Source organism: Arabidopsis thaliana, chromosome 3 (assembly GCF_000001735.4).
Source record: "Arabidopsis thaliana chromosome 3, partial sequence".
NCBI classification, from domain to species: Eukaryota; Viridiplantae; Streptophyta; class Magnoliopsida; order Brassicales; family Brassicaceae; genus Arabidopsis; species Arabidopsis thaliana.
Genome location: NC_003074.8, coordinates 14,141,629 through 14,155,211, shown reverse-complemented (window position 1 = coordinate 14,155,211; position 13,583 = coordinate 14,141,629). Strand labels below are relative to the sequence as shown.

Below are 13,583 nucleotides of genomic sequence, written 5' to 3'. Positions count from 1 at the left end.
AAGCTTTCTCAACACTTTGATACATCTAGCGGATTTTGATTTCTTTAACAACTAAGATTCCTGTTTTTTATAATTCTAAAACCAAGGGCTTTTGCCCATCTTCAACAGCTAACAAGAACTCTTTCTTTTCTTTACAAATCCCAAAACCTTTTCTAGACTTTTTCTGCTTCTTTAGCTTACTTCACCTAGAGTCTTTTACCTTTTCTTATCAATGAATCGACCCCTTTTTTTCTTTTAAACACATCCCAACCCAAAGTATAAGCGCCCACCTAGTCCTATCTAGTCCGAAAAATGCGAACTAGAACTACATGAGACACTATCTCTGTCGTTACGAACCTAACACTTTCTACCAAGCTTAATCGGAATAAGACCTCACAAACACTCACAAGTGATATAGGGCTTGAAAGAAAGTCTAAGTTTGGGTTTGGGTTAACTGCTCTAATAAGGAGAGTCAGCTACTTGGATTAACAAGAGTGATCAAAATGAATAAGAAAATCCAAGTATTTTAGGGTATCCATGAGTTCAAATTTGATGCAGACATGATAATTAAAGATCAGATTTAGGTTCAAATTGATAGGGAATGGTATCAGATCATGACAGTGTGGTCGAGTAGAGCAATCTAGGCATGGTTCAGTTTTATTTCAAATTCATTGACTACGCAACAGACAACTAGCAACGAGGGCACTGAGTTTATCCGGTGAATCAAAATTCTTACAAGGCTATCTCATCATCATCCCCTATGCATATGCAACAATCCTAAATGAAACACTCTAGACTCGATCCTAAATGTAATGCAACTACATGAACACTCCTTTTTTGTGAAATCATTTTCTGAAATTTTTCAAATCTTTTTGTTTTTTTTATGCCTTAGATGAATGCAGACTCAAGAATATATACAATGCAACACACACTTCCTGAGCCCTCCCCCAAACTTAAATCACACAGTCCACTGTGCGAATAAACTTGGAAAAGAGTACTCAGGACAAATCCAATCACATAAACAAAATGAAGAAACAAATCACAACAGATGATATAATACAATGGTGAAGTGAGGCGCTTACCTCAGTCGAAGAATGAACGTAGTTGCTCGTCAATGACTGCCTGTGATTGCTCCCAGGCCATAGACAAACCGCCTTGTTTTGTATCAGCTCCAGCAGGTGGGTACTCGACCTCATCAGGTCTGTAGCGGTCAGCACCGCTCTGAGGATACTCGACCTCTCTCCTTTTGCTGCGGCCAGCACCGCGGTCGAGTGACCTCCTCGAGTGAATGAGGCGTGATTTGCTGCTAGATCAAGTGAGTGTAGCCTTCCTTCTTCTCTTGTGTTCCCGGGACTCGAATGACGAATGCCTAGCCGGGACAGTGAGACTCTCTGCTCGCTAAGCTCACGCCTGTGCTCAGGATCATCAAATCTCCTCGATGGCATCTCCAGAGGAGGCTGTCCCTGTGGAATAGAAGTGGACTGTTACTGAAACTTGAGAGTCTTGAAACACTTGGCGAGCAGCTTGTTCTGCTTCTTGCACCACTTCTACAGTTTACTGTTGTTCTTATGAGCTTCACTCAAGCTCTGTTCACCAAAGTGATACATGCTAGTGTCGAACTCCACTGCTCTGTCTTCATCCATCCCATCCAAAGCAGCTTCTTCTAGAAGATCATCCTCATCCAATGGCGGAGCGTTTTCATAGTAGAGGTGTCCAACCTCAGGCTGAAAATCAATGTTATCTCCCTCTATTATCCGTGTAACCTTAGGGCTAGGGAGAAGGATGCTAGCTCTCTTGTCTGTAGAGTTCTCAAACCTGAACCTGTGCAAGTCGTCAACCATTGCAAACTCCAGGAATTCTCAGTGACGTAGGTGCTCGATATCCATTGCTCGCGGCTCGAGTCCATCAGAAATGATTGGGACTCCACAAGCTATCAGAATCGGTGTCATAACACCACCTATGCACAAAGCGCCTCGCGCTCTCTTGTGGTTATTGCTGACAGCCCAGCTCTTGTATCCACACAGATGGATCAGAAGAAGTACAGAGAGAGGTGTGTCATTGACTTCACCTTGGAGAGACATGCCATTCTTAGTTTGGCGAAGAGTTCCCTTGAGAGCCATTGCGATCATCTCCATATCAGAGTTAGTAACAGTCCATGTGATCTCTCGGGAGTAGAGTACATTGGCTATAGAACGCTAGAAGTACCTGATGACAGGGCTGCGTATCTGATTGCTCTTTGACCTGGAAGAATTCAACGGTACAGAGCTGCCAATGGTGATCCACAAGTCTTTCAACTCTTCTCTGTCATACTTGGGCTTAGTTCCCGTTCCACTGGGGAAGCCAAACAATCCTTCCAAACGCTTGATTGATAACCTATACTCATGACCATACACACAGAACCGCAAGAGTCCCAATCCTTCACAATCCAACTCATCAGAGGTCATACCTTGGTAGAGCTCCACTTGTAGCGTGGAGAGAAATTGAATTATCTCATCTTCATATGCTACATACGGATAAGCCATCAGAGTGTCCAGATGATAACTCTGGTACAGGTGCTGAACATCCTCCAACAATCCGAGTTGTGCAAGTGTGGTCGAGCAAGGATACCTCGTGCTACAGAACTCATTCAGCTTGAAGAGCCTAATATATTCCTCAGCAGGCAATACGTCGGGCTTGTGCACAAGTTTGGTAGCTGTGCGAGTATGCTCTGGCATGTACTCGTCTTCCAGATCTTCGTCTAGAAGCTCATACCTCTCTGTCATCGCTCTCTTCCCTCGGGCTATCTCAGCTTTTCTTCTGAAGCTTTCATATTCTCTTTGTTCTCTCTCAGGCCTTGAAGATGACGACTCTGTCTCATCCATGTTGTAGTCAGGATCAACAGAAGAACTGCCACTATAATTGCTCATGATTCCCCTGTAAAAATTTAGAACTAAAAGCTCAAATGTCAATAGGTTAGTCTCAAAGATAGCAATGAAACCAAAATTGTTATCAATATGCAATGAAATAGACCCTATTGATCGAGTACAATTCTGTACTCGAGTAGACTAAGCTGTTCTTGAGTTCCCCTTAGACGAATTGGATCGAGTATCTTCTCCGAATTCGAGTTGGAATGCTTTAGTAGGTCGAGTGAATCGTGAAGCCTAGAGGTCGAGTAACTTCTCTGAAGTTGAAAAGCTCCGTTGAATTCAAGAACAAGAAGCCGAGTTGCTTTTGCAGGGGTCGAGTGCTTTATGGTGGTCGAGGCGGCATCGGTCGAGTGCGGCTACGAGATTGGGAAACGAGGTCGAGTAGCTTCTTTTGAAAGAGACGGCGGTTGATGTGGATGAATTGGTCTAGTATAGCTAAGGAATTGATTGAAGTGGTCTGGTCGAGGGACGGAGGGAATGAAATGGTGACGGCGGCGGGGAGGTCGAGTGACATTGCGGAGGTCGAGTGATTTATTCTAGATCGAGTAGTTATTTGGGCGGCGATTCGTGGTGTAGAGAAATTGGAGTGTCGGTGGTGAGATGAAAAGAGGTAGCTCGAGTGGATATGGTTAAGTCGAGTGAAGTTTCAAAAAGAGTGGTTGAGTTTGAGTTTTAGATTCTCTCTCCAGCTTATCCTCAGCGCGTGGCCCACAATCTGTTGACTGAGAAAATTTGTAGAAAACTTACTGTAAACTGCAGGAAATCCCTGCAAGTCTCTGTAGCTTCTGTTGGTCGAGTAAGATGATGATTTAAAAGTTTTTGGTTTTAAAACATCACACATACTCGACCAATGTACTCGAGTGCAAGGTCTCCAGGTGTAACAGAAGATTTTCAAAATTTTGTACTCCAACGGGCTATACACTCGATCTCCAAGTCTTCTGTAGAGTAAAAGTTTTGAATTTTTACTCTATCTCCACATTGTTCCTTTGTTCTTGAGAACCACAAACACAACCAAGACAAATCAAAAATAACAAGAAAATAAAAATTTATTTACAGAGATAGTCATGGGAATTCCCCCCAAGTGAGCTTGTTTAAAGTCATTAGCTTGACTCCTTTACTCCTTTAATCATCAAGAAGTTCCTGGAGATGAACCGATGTTACCTCTGGAAGGATTTGATCTGCTAAGTATTTCTTGAGCCTTTGACCATTTACCGTGAAGTCTCCACTCTTACCAGCTAGAGTGACTGCTCCATAAGGACGGACCTTAGTGATACAGAAGGGGCCAGACCATCTGGATTTAAGTTTTCCTGGGAAGAGTTTCAAGCGAGAGTTGAACAGCGGCACCTGATCACCAACCTGGAAATCCTTAGTGATGATCTTCTTGTCACGGAAAAGCTTGGTTCTCTCCTTGTAGATTTTCCATAGAGAAGATTGAAAGGAGTTGTACCAATGGGGGTCTTGAAGGCTGTTCTGTAAGCCCATAACGCATCATCTAGCTTTGCAGACCAATTTTTCCTTGTAATCCCAACAGTCTTTTCCAGAATTGTTTTTATCTCCCTGTTGGAGATCTCAACCTGCCCCCTTGTTTGTGGATGATAGGGAGTGGCGACCTTGTGCTTTACTCCATGCTTCTTCAAGAGGTTCTCAAAACCCTTGTTGATGAAATGCTTTCCGCCATCACTGATTACTACCCTGGGAACTCCAAATCTTGGGAAGATTATGGTCTTGAACAGCTTTAGCAAAACTTTTGCATCGTTGGTAGGACTAGCAATAGCTTCGACCCAGTTGGATACGTAGTCTACGACGACCAGTATATATTTGTTACCGTATGAAGATGGGAATGGACCCATAAAATCAATCCCCCATACATCAAAGATCTCAACTTCCAAGATTGGATTCTAAGGCATCTCATTTCTTCTGCTGATGTTGCCTTTTCTCTGGCATGAATCACACTTTGAAACAAACTCCTGAGCACCCTTAAACATTGTTGGCCACCAAAAGCCCGCTTGAAGAATCTTGGACACTGTCTTGAACGTCGCGAAGTGACCACCATATGCTGAGCCATGGCAATGCAGCAGGATACCTTCCACTTCATCTTCTGAGACACATCTCCTGTAGATCTTATCTTTACAGAGAGTGTAAAGATAAGGCTCATCCAAGTAGTAATGGTGTATGTCTCTGAAAAACTTCTTCCTTTCATAACTTGTCAGGTTGGGAGACTCTACTCCGCATGCTAAGTAATTGACGTGATCAGCATACCATGGAGATTCTCCTTCAACAACATTCAGTTGGTGGAACTCTTTCCCACTGTAGCTCCTTCCGAAGAACTCTACAACCATGAGCTGCTCTTCTGGCATTGAATCGTCTATCGGAAGGGGTTCTTCAATTCTCATCCTTGAAAGATGGTCAGCTGCACCATTTTCAAAGCCTTTCTTATCTACTATCTCCATGTCAAACTCTTGCAATAAAAGTATCCATCTCACCAGTCTTGGTTTAGTATCCTTCTTGGCATACAGATGCCTCAAAGCTGCATGGTCTGTATAGACAGTGACCTTTGATCCAACCAAATTGCTTCTGAACTTCTCAAATGCGAATACAACAGCTAGAACCTCCTTCTCAGTTGTTGCATATCTTCCCTAAGCTTCATCCAACGTTCGGCTGGCGTAATATATGACATGAAGCTTCTTATCTATTTTCTGGCCTAAAATAGCTCCTACTATGTAATCTGATGCATCACACATGATTTCAAATGGGTAGTCCCAATTAGGCGCTCGAACAACGGGAGCAGATACCAAAGCATCTTTGATGGTGTGAAATGATTTGAGGCAGTCCTCATCGAATTCAAATTTGGTTTCCTTGCACAATAGTCTGGTTAACGGCCTGGCTATCTTGGAGAAGTCTTTAATAAATCTTCTGTAGAACCCAGCATGACCAAGGAAACTTCTGATGTCCTTCACCGTTTTTGGTGGCTGCAACTGCATCATCACTTCAATTTTTCCTTTGTCAACCTCTATACCCTTCTCTGATATCTTGTGACCCAACACTATGCCTTCCTTCACCATGAAATGACACTTTTCCCAATTGAGAACAAGATTCGTCTCTTCGCACCTGGTCAGTACCCTGCCAAGATTCAACAAACATGAGGAGAAAGAGGGGCCATAGACCGAAAAATCGTCCATGAAAACCTCCACCATCTCCTCGATTAAATCTGAAAATATAGAGGTCATACACCTCTGAAATGTTGCAGGAGCATTACATAAACCAAATGACATTCTCTTATAAGCAAAAGTTCCGTAGGGACATGTGAAAGTGGTTTTTTCTTGATCATTAGGGTGAATTGGTATTTGAAAGAAACCACTATATCCATCAAGAAAGCAATAGTATGGATGATTAGCTAAACGTTCAAGCATTTGGTCAATGAATGGTAAAGGAAAATGATCTTTCCTAGATGCAGCATTTAACTTCCTATAATCAATGCACATTCTATGACCAGTTATAGTTCTAGTAGGGATTAGTTCATCTTTTTCATTTTTGACAACAGTCATTCCACCCTTTTTAGGGACGCAATGCACTGGAGAAACCCAAGGACTATCAGAGATAGGATAGATGACACCAGCCTCAAGCAGTTTCAAAATTTCTTTTTTCACTACTTCTTTCAAATTGGGATTTGACCTCCTCTATGGTTCAATGCTAGAATAGGATTCGTTTTCAAGGTGGATCCTATGGTTGCATAAACTAGGTGAAATTCCTTTAATGTCGGATAATGAATAACCAATTGCTCTCCTATACTTTCTAAGCTCAGATAATAGTAGGTTCACTTCATCATCATTTAACTCAGCATTAATGATCACAGGGTAAGTAGATTTTGAACCAAGGAATGCGTACCTTAGACCTTTAGGAAGTGGTTCTAGATCAACTTAGGCCCCTTGAGTTCAGACCAGTCATCTGAAGTTGGGATGATCGGCTCCCTAAATTCATTGGCAGACAAGGTCGAGTGGCTGGTCGAGTATGTCCTCGAGTGTGCAGGTTGAACTCGTGTTGACCCTTCTTCGCTCATTACCATTACCTCTGTTGCTGGTCCATTCAATTCCTCAAAGGGTTCTGATTCTTCCATTGCTTTATGGGAGTCTAACAGCTTCTGGTATCCTAATGTTTCCAAATGCAGAAACCCATCTTCACCACTTTTAGTTAAAGCACTATTAAGATGATCTTCTTCTGCCAGCTCTTCCAGTAACTCATCAGCTAACTGATCCATTTCTTCGATCCAAAAGAGTTGCCCTTCTATGGTAGGCTTCTTCATCGCGTCTTTGACATCAAAGGTCATCCGAAAGTCTTTGCCAAGGTTTAGATAAATCTTCCCTTTCTTGACATCAATCATAGCTCCTGCAGTTGCTAAGAAAGGTCTCCCTAGAATCAACGGGTCCTTGCGCTCTTCATCCATCTCCAGGACTACAAAGTCAGTTGGTATCTCCACAGCTCTGATCCTGATTGGAAGGTTTTCGAGCAAACCATGAGGGATCCTTACTGATCTGTCAGCTAGGATGAGGGATATATTGCAGGATTTGTATTGAGTGAACCCCAATCTTTTGGCAACAGAGAGCGGCATGAGACTGACTGATGCTCCTAAATCGCATAGGCATCTATTGAAAGCCAATGGATCTAAAGAGCATGGTAGAGTGAATGAACCAGGATCACTAAGCTTCTTAGGAATGATCTTCTTTTGTATGATAGCACTGCATTCATGACTCAATACCACCATACCTTGCACTTCTTGAATTCTCTCCACGATCAAGTCTTTCAGAAACTTGTGAGAGTCTGGGATTAGCGCTAGAGCGTCAACAAGAGGTATCCGCAACTCAACCTCCTTAATATTCTTGGCAAACATAGCTCTATATTTATCTGCCAACGCTTTCTTGTGACGGCCAGGAAATGGAAGCTGTGGTTTGTAGGGAGGAGGGACAAAGACCTTTTCTTTGTTTTTAACAGCAACTGGTTTTGGAGCAGTTGGTGATGCTGCTGGGAAGATAGGTCGAGTTGTTGGTCGAGTAACGTTGTCAAGTGGCAGATCGAGTGGTTGCTCGAGTGACTGGTCGAGTGACTGGTCGAGTGGTTGCTCGAGTGACTGGTTGAGTGGTTGCTCGAGTGACTGGTCGAGTGATCCGCGCTTTGATCTCCTTCCTGTGTTTGTCATCAGAGTCAGCTGTGCCTCTGACGGTCCTATCACAGTCCTCGTTGTAATTGCCATCTGATTGAGCAAGGTTCTCTACCAAATCCTAGCCTTCTTCAACATCCTTGTTCTGGAAATTTTCATTGCTGGCGGTATCCAGAAGCATTCTGATGCGTGGTAGGACTCCTCTATAAAGAGTGCTGAGCAGAGAGGCTTTAGTAAAGCCATGATGAGGGCATTGGTTGGTGTAATCCTTGAAACGCTCCCATGCTTCACAGAAGCTTTCAGCAGTCTTCTGTGAGAAACCAGAGATCTCATTTCTGAGTCTTGCAGTTCTGGCATTGGAGAAGAACTTTGATAGAAAAGCCTTCTTGCAATCATCCCAGGTGGTGATTGAATCATGGGGCAGATTCTTCTCCCAGATGTGTGCTTTGTCGCCCAAGGAGAATGGGAACAGACGGAGCTTGAATCCGTCTTCACTGACACCATTGATCTTTGTCAGGTTGTAGAGCCAATCGAATTCATCAAGGTGGTCGAGTGGATCCTCCATTGGCAGACCATGGAATTTGTTCCCCTGAATCATGGAGATGAGACCACTCTTAATCTCGAAGTTGTTGTTCTGGATAGCAGGAGGTGCAATTCCTTTCCTCTGACGATGATCACGTGGTGCATCTCCAGCACCAATGTTGGCAGGGCCATTTTGTTGATTCTGTTCGTCAGCCATTTCGAGTGGTTGCTGAGGTACAGGGTTGACTGTGTTTCACCTTTCTCTAAGCTCGCGAGCTATGCGGTCAATGTTGTCGTTGAAAAGGAGGTTCTGATTGCCTGTTGATCGAGTTCGCATACAGTAGAGGTGTACCTGGATCAAGAAGACAACAAGAAAGACACAAAGTTAGTAACCGAAAAGAAAATTTGAAAAAGAACTTGATCTAAGCAAGTCTGAAATGTCAAATGTAAAAAACAGACACCCAATTGGCAACGGCGCCAAATTGATAATAGATTTTTCAGTCAATTAAACCTAAAGCACTATCATGTCGTTGTAGTACTGAAGGTTGTCAATCCAAATGGGTGTGATGCTAACAATTAAGATGTGATCAAAAGTCCCTAAGTCAAGCCAAGCAATAACAGGTTGTGGTGTGTTCTAGCAATTCTAAGTGAACATGCAGAAAATAGAAATTCAAGCAGAAACAGTAAAACACTCGACCAACACAGCTCTTTGCAGAGCACTAGGTGAGGAGTAACACACAGAAAATAAAACACAGATACTTGACTGCACAGTCTGTTGCCAGACAACTTGGTGGTCGAGTATGAGGTTGAGTAACAAGAAAGAACCGCAGAAATTAAGCGACAGATAACAAGATGCAGTAAACAACAGTAGAGTAAACAAAAAATTCAATCAGATAAAGAATTCCCGAGGATGGGGTAATTGAGTAGTTTCGTTTCCTCAGTTTACAGGTGATTGACATGCTCAATAAATTAACCCTAGACAACAAGTTCATTAACCAAATCTAAGTGCCACCGCAATAGAGACTCTCAAGTTAACCTAGTCCCAGACTCAATCACCATTGACGAGAGCTAACCTAACAGGCATTACGAATCAACAAGTTAAAGCCAAAACGCTCCCTGCAACCAATACCTTGGTACAGGGCCACAAGTCTCTAGAATTAGTGGTTCAGACATTTCATCGAACACCTTTTGGGCGCGGAAATGTCTGGGCTCAAATTCCAGTTGATCAGAAAGCAATAGGCATTAAGAACAACTAATCCATAAGGGATCTATCAATCAATACTCAATCACCTAGCATACTGAGAATTCTACACTATTCTAACCCATCCTCAGAAACCTATTCACTACTCAGACATCAGAACAGAAAGCATAAACGTTGAACAAGCTAAAAACATGATAACAACAGTGTAATAGAAGGGTGATAACAGAATGAACAACAGTAAACGAAAGCAAGACCAAAAGCTGAATACTGAATACTGAATACTGAATATTGAATAGATAAAGAGAAATCCGGATTACAAAAGGTCTAGAACACAAGGTCTGCGGAATAAAACTAAATAAAAAACTTGTTTGCGAAAATGTGAAGTACATGCTACTTATAGCCAAATATTCCGAAACCCTAATACTTAAAACGATGCAGTATTGGGACGGATTAAGAATTGTACTCGACTCATGTGGTCGAGTGGGGATCGAGTGAATAGCTGGAGTCTTCTTTTCTTCCTTGTGCTCGAGTGTCTGGTTGAGTGCGGAATGAAGAAGACTCTGAAGCTTGCCATCGAGTGTGTAGTCGAGTGGTGGTGATGGTGATACTCGACTTCCAGGTAGAGTGATGGGGTCGAGTGATGATTAGGTAATGGTGGTAAAGACACTCGACCTCAGGGTCGAGTGATGTGGTCGAGTGATGGTCAGGTGATGGAGATGAGGACACTCGACCTTGTGGCCGAGTGGTGAGGTGAAGTGGTGATGTCTTCTACTCGACCTGGGGGTCGAGTGGTCTGTTGAGATCTTGAAGCTCCTACTCGACCTCTGGGTCGAGTGGTTTGTCATGATCAGGTCCGCTTCTTCCAGTTAGCTCGTCAACAGCTCCAAATCACCTGAAATCAACACAAATATGCAACATGCATGCAAACCTATCCTAAACATGTAAAGTGATGATAAATGATGAGAAATGATATAAAACAGTGATGATATGATGCTAAAATGATGACAAATGGATGCTCAAAACATGCAAAATACACACTTATCAGTATCTCATCTACGTTGACCTTATTCCCACCAGCATCATTTAGCGTTTATCGGAGTTCTTATCTGCCGCCTCAGATCCGCCGCACCATCACCATCCTCTGCCACACTGTTGCCTTGTTAGGGTTCCTCTTAATGGGCCACTGTTCTTCGAGCCCATTAACCAAATTTAGGCCCATCCCCCAAAACAATTGCCCATCTCCACTAATGGATTGGCCCAGCCCCTCCAAACGGTCTCCGCAAAATCATAGGTTTGACCCAAACTCCTTTTTGTCTTCTCTTAGCTTTTATTTGCGTCGATTCATGATACCAATTGCTAATGGACATCAATTGAATCATAATCGAACATTGCTGCTATGTTGGTACAAAAATCCTTTGAGAACCTTGCCATTAGAATCTATAGGTGTACTATTCATGTTGCTAATTCCTTGAAGAAGATCGGCATGATGATCCCGTCTCCAAGGAGCAGTGATTACCGTAGTTTCTTCAAGTTTTCATCTCCGATTCATTTTATTATTGATTTCATACTTGATATATTTAGCTACATCATGGGTACTATTCTTGAAAGTAAAAGTTTGATGAATAATGGCATTATGATCCCGTCTCCTTGGATATGAATTAGTGCTTTAGGTTTAATTGATCTTAAAAAACCTATTATCATCTCCGTTCCTCATTGGCTTATCAAACCTATCTTTTTTTCCTTATTGTTAGCTTTCGTTATTCGGAGTTTTTTGTAACCCTTTGTATGCTTGAAGATCTTGTAAACTTTACCTTTAGGAGATGCATTGAATGAAATACAAGGCTTGTTTGACAAAAAAATAAGAATAAATAAAAAGTATCAACTGAAAAAAGCATTCGTTTATGCAATATAACAACGTATTCGATGATTCAATTTTAATTAAAAAAAATTCTAACAACATTCTCAACAATGCATCATACACATAATTCAGAAACAACATTGATCTTAAACCAATTTAACAGAGGGTAGTGTTGGATTCTAAAAACCTAAGAATTTGATGATGGAGCTCTTTACGTATTCTTCACACTCAGTGGTTTATTATATAAATATCAATTTAAGAGAATATAAATATCAATTTAAGAGAATAACTTACTCAAATCATTAAGTAATCCACAACTATTATACACTCATACTTTGAGTTTGGATTACAAGAAAAAAACAAACTTCGGGTATAAGAAAACTATTAAAATGGTTTTATTGAAAAATCATGTAATATTAAAATAAATTTAGTAATAATACAATTAAATATGTAAAATAAAATAATAAATATATCATTAACCTATAAATTAGAAGTTGAAGAGCTTACATTAATTATTTAATAGACACATGGCAAATGGTAAAGTGATGATGTGTCAATCATATGGAGAGAGTTGGCCAACTTTCATATATATGATTTATAAACCATGTGAGGTTCAAACCCCTTGGTTTATATTTGCTTAATAGTATAAAGTCGTGGTCGTATAACTTTTATGCCGGCAGGATGTTGGTATTGACGTTATGCTGCCCGACTATTATACTTTGATTGTTAGATAACTAGGATTAGCCAAATCATGAGGATCCCATCCGTATGTTGTGCATCGCGTGTAACTCCGTTCCATTATGGCATACGAAGGCAGGGGCTGGTTCAATACCGACCGGATGCTTCATGACGATGTAGTATAAGGAATGGCAATCTTCTTTAGACTTTGTGTCTAGGAGTGTGCAGGCCATTGCCTCGGGTTATCATGTGTTCGTAAAAGGCCTTACTTAAGTAGTTAGGAGCATGTTTAGGCATAGTAGTTTCGCTGCATATAGTTGCTAGTTGCATTGCATTTGATTGCCTGTTTGCTTTTTGTTTGGGGGTTGGGTTGGGTTTTATTTTTAGAGATCCCAGATTTATTGAGTAATACTAGATTACTCAGACACTACTTTTTTTTTACAGGCAACCTTTAGTAGGAAGACCTTAGGGGGCGAAGGATGTTAGACTAACCGGTGTAGATNTGCTTTGCCTTTGTAATATATAGTTTTGCGTATAGTATGTAAGACTCGATATTTTTATAAAGCTCTGATTTTATTAAAACCCCATATCTCCCAATGATATATTTAGTCTTGTCTAGACTATCACAACTCGCGTCCGCGGTACGGGTTGCAAAGCCTTAGGCCATGTTCGTGAGAAACGGGACTCGCGGTCGGACGGCTCGGGCGAACGGATTTGTTCTGGGAATATGGGTTGGCTGACTACGGGCGTGCACGTGACGCTCTCATTCTATCCTAGGCCTAGGACGGGGTAGGAGTGTTACAGTTACTAGCTGCAAAGTATGCTTCAAGAGAAATTCCTAAAGTGGACGTCTCAAAGATCGAGCTAGCTCAGCCTCAATCTGAGGCAGTAGAGTCCAAAGAGACGTTACCCCCGAACAAGAAATAAAAGAGCGACTCAACTCCCGTGACTACTAAAGGGCTAAAGAAAATGGTCAAGGTAATTATGGGATGATTCTATCAATGCAATCAAGCAACACAAGAGAAAAGTCGTTACTCCGATGGAAAAAAGCCTAAAACGAGCCGTGCTAACTGGCCCGAGGAAGAAACCAGCAACCTTGATAAGCCTCATGATGATGCCCTCGTAGTTACTCTTGACATTGCGAACTGTGAAGTCTAAAGGATACTCATTGACACCAGGAGTTCGGTTGATCTGATTTTTCTCGAAACACTCGTGAGAATGGGAATTTCCAAGAAGGATATTAAGGGAGCTCCAAGCCCACTTGTTCTTTTACCAGCAAAACCTTGA

The 13,583-nt window shown here is 41.8% G+C and overlaps 3 pseudogenes across 3 annotated transcripts; 1 reads left to right on the top strand and 2 right to left on the bottom strand.

Annotated features, from left to right (window-relative positions):
- Positions 1-870: 870 nt before the first annotated feature.
- On the bottom strand, positions 871-2,889 carry AT3G38525 (annotated as a pseudogene; the record flags this gene model as incomplete). Its single annotated transcript has 1 exon — positions 871-2,889.
- A 1,118-nt stretch (positions 2,890-4,007) lies between these two features.
- On the bottom strand, positions 4,008-8,896 carry AT3G37820 (annotated as a pseudogene; the record flags this gene model as incomplete). The annotated part of the gene is made up of 1 exon: positions 4,008-8,896.
- Positions 8,897-13,079: 4,183 nt separating this feature from the next.
- AT3G36411 lies at positions 13,080-13,583 on the top strand (annotated as a pseudogene; the record flags this gene model as incomplete). The annotated part of the gene is made up of 1 exon: positions 13,080-13,583.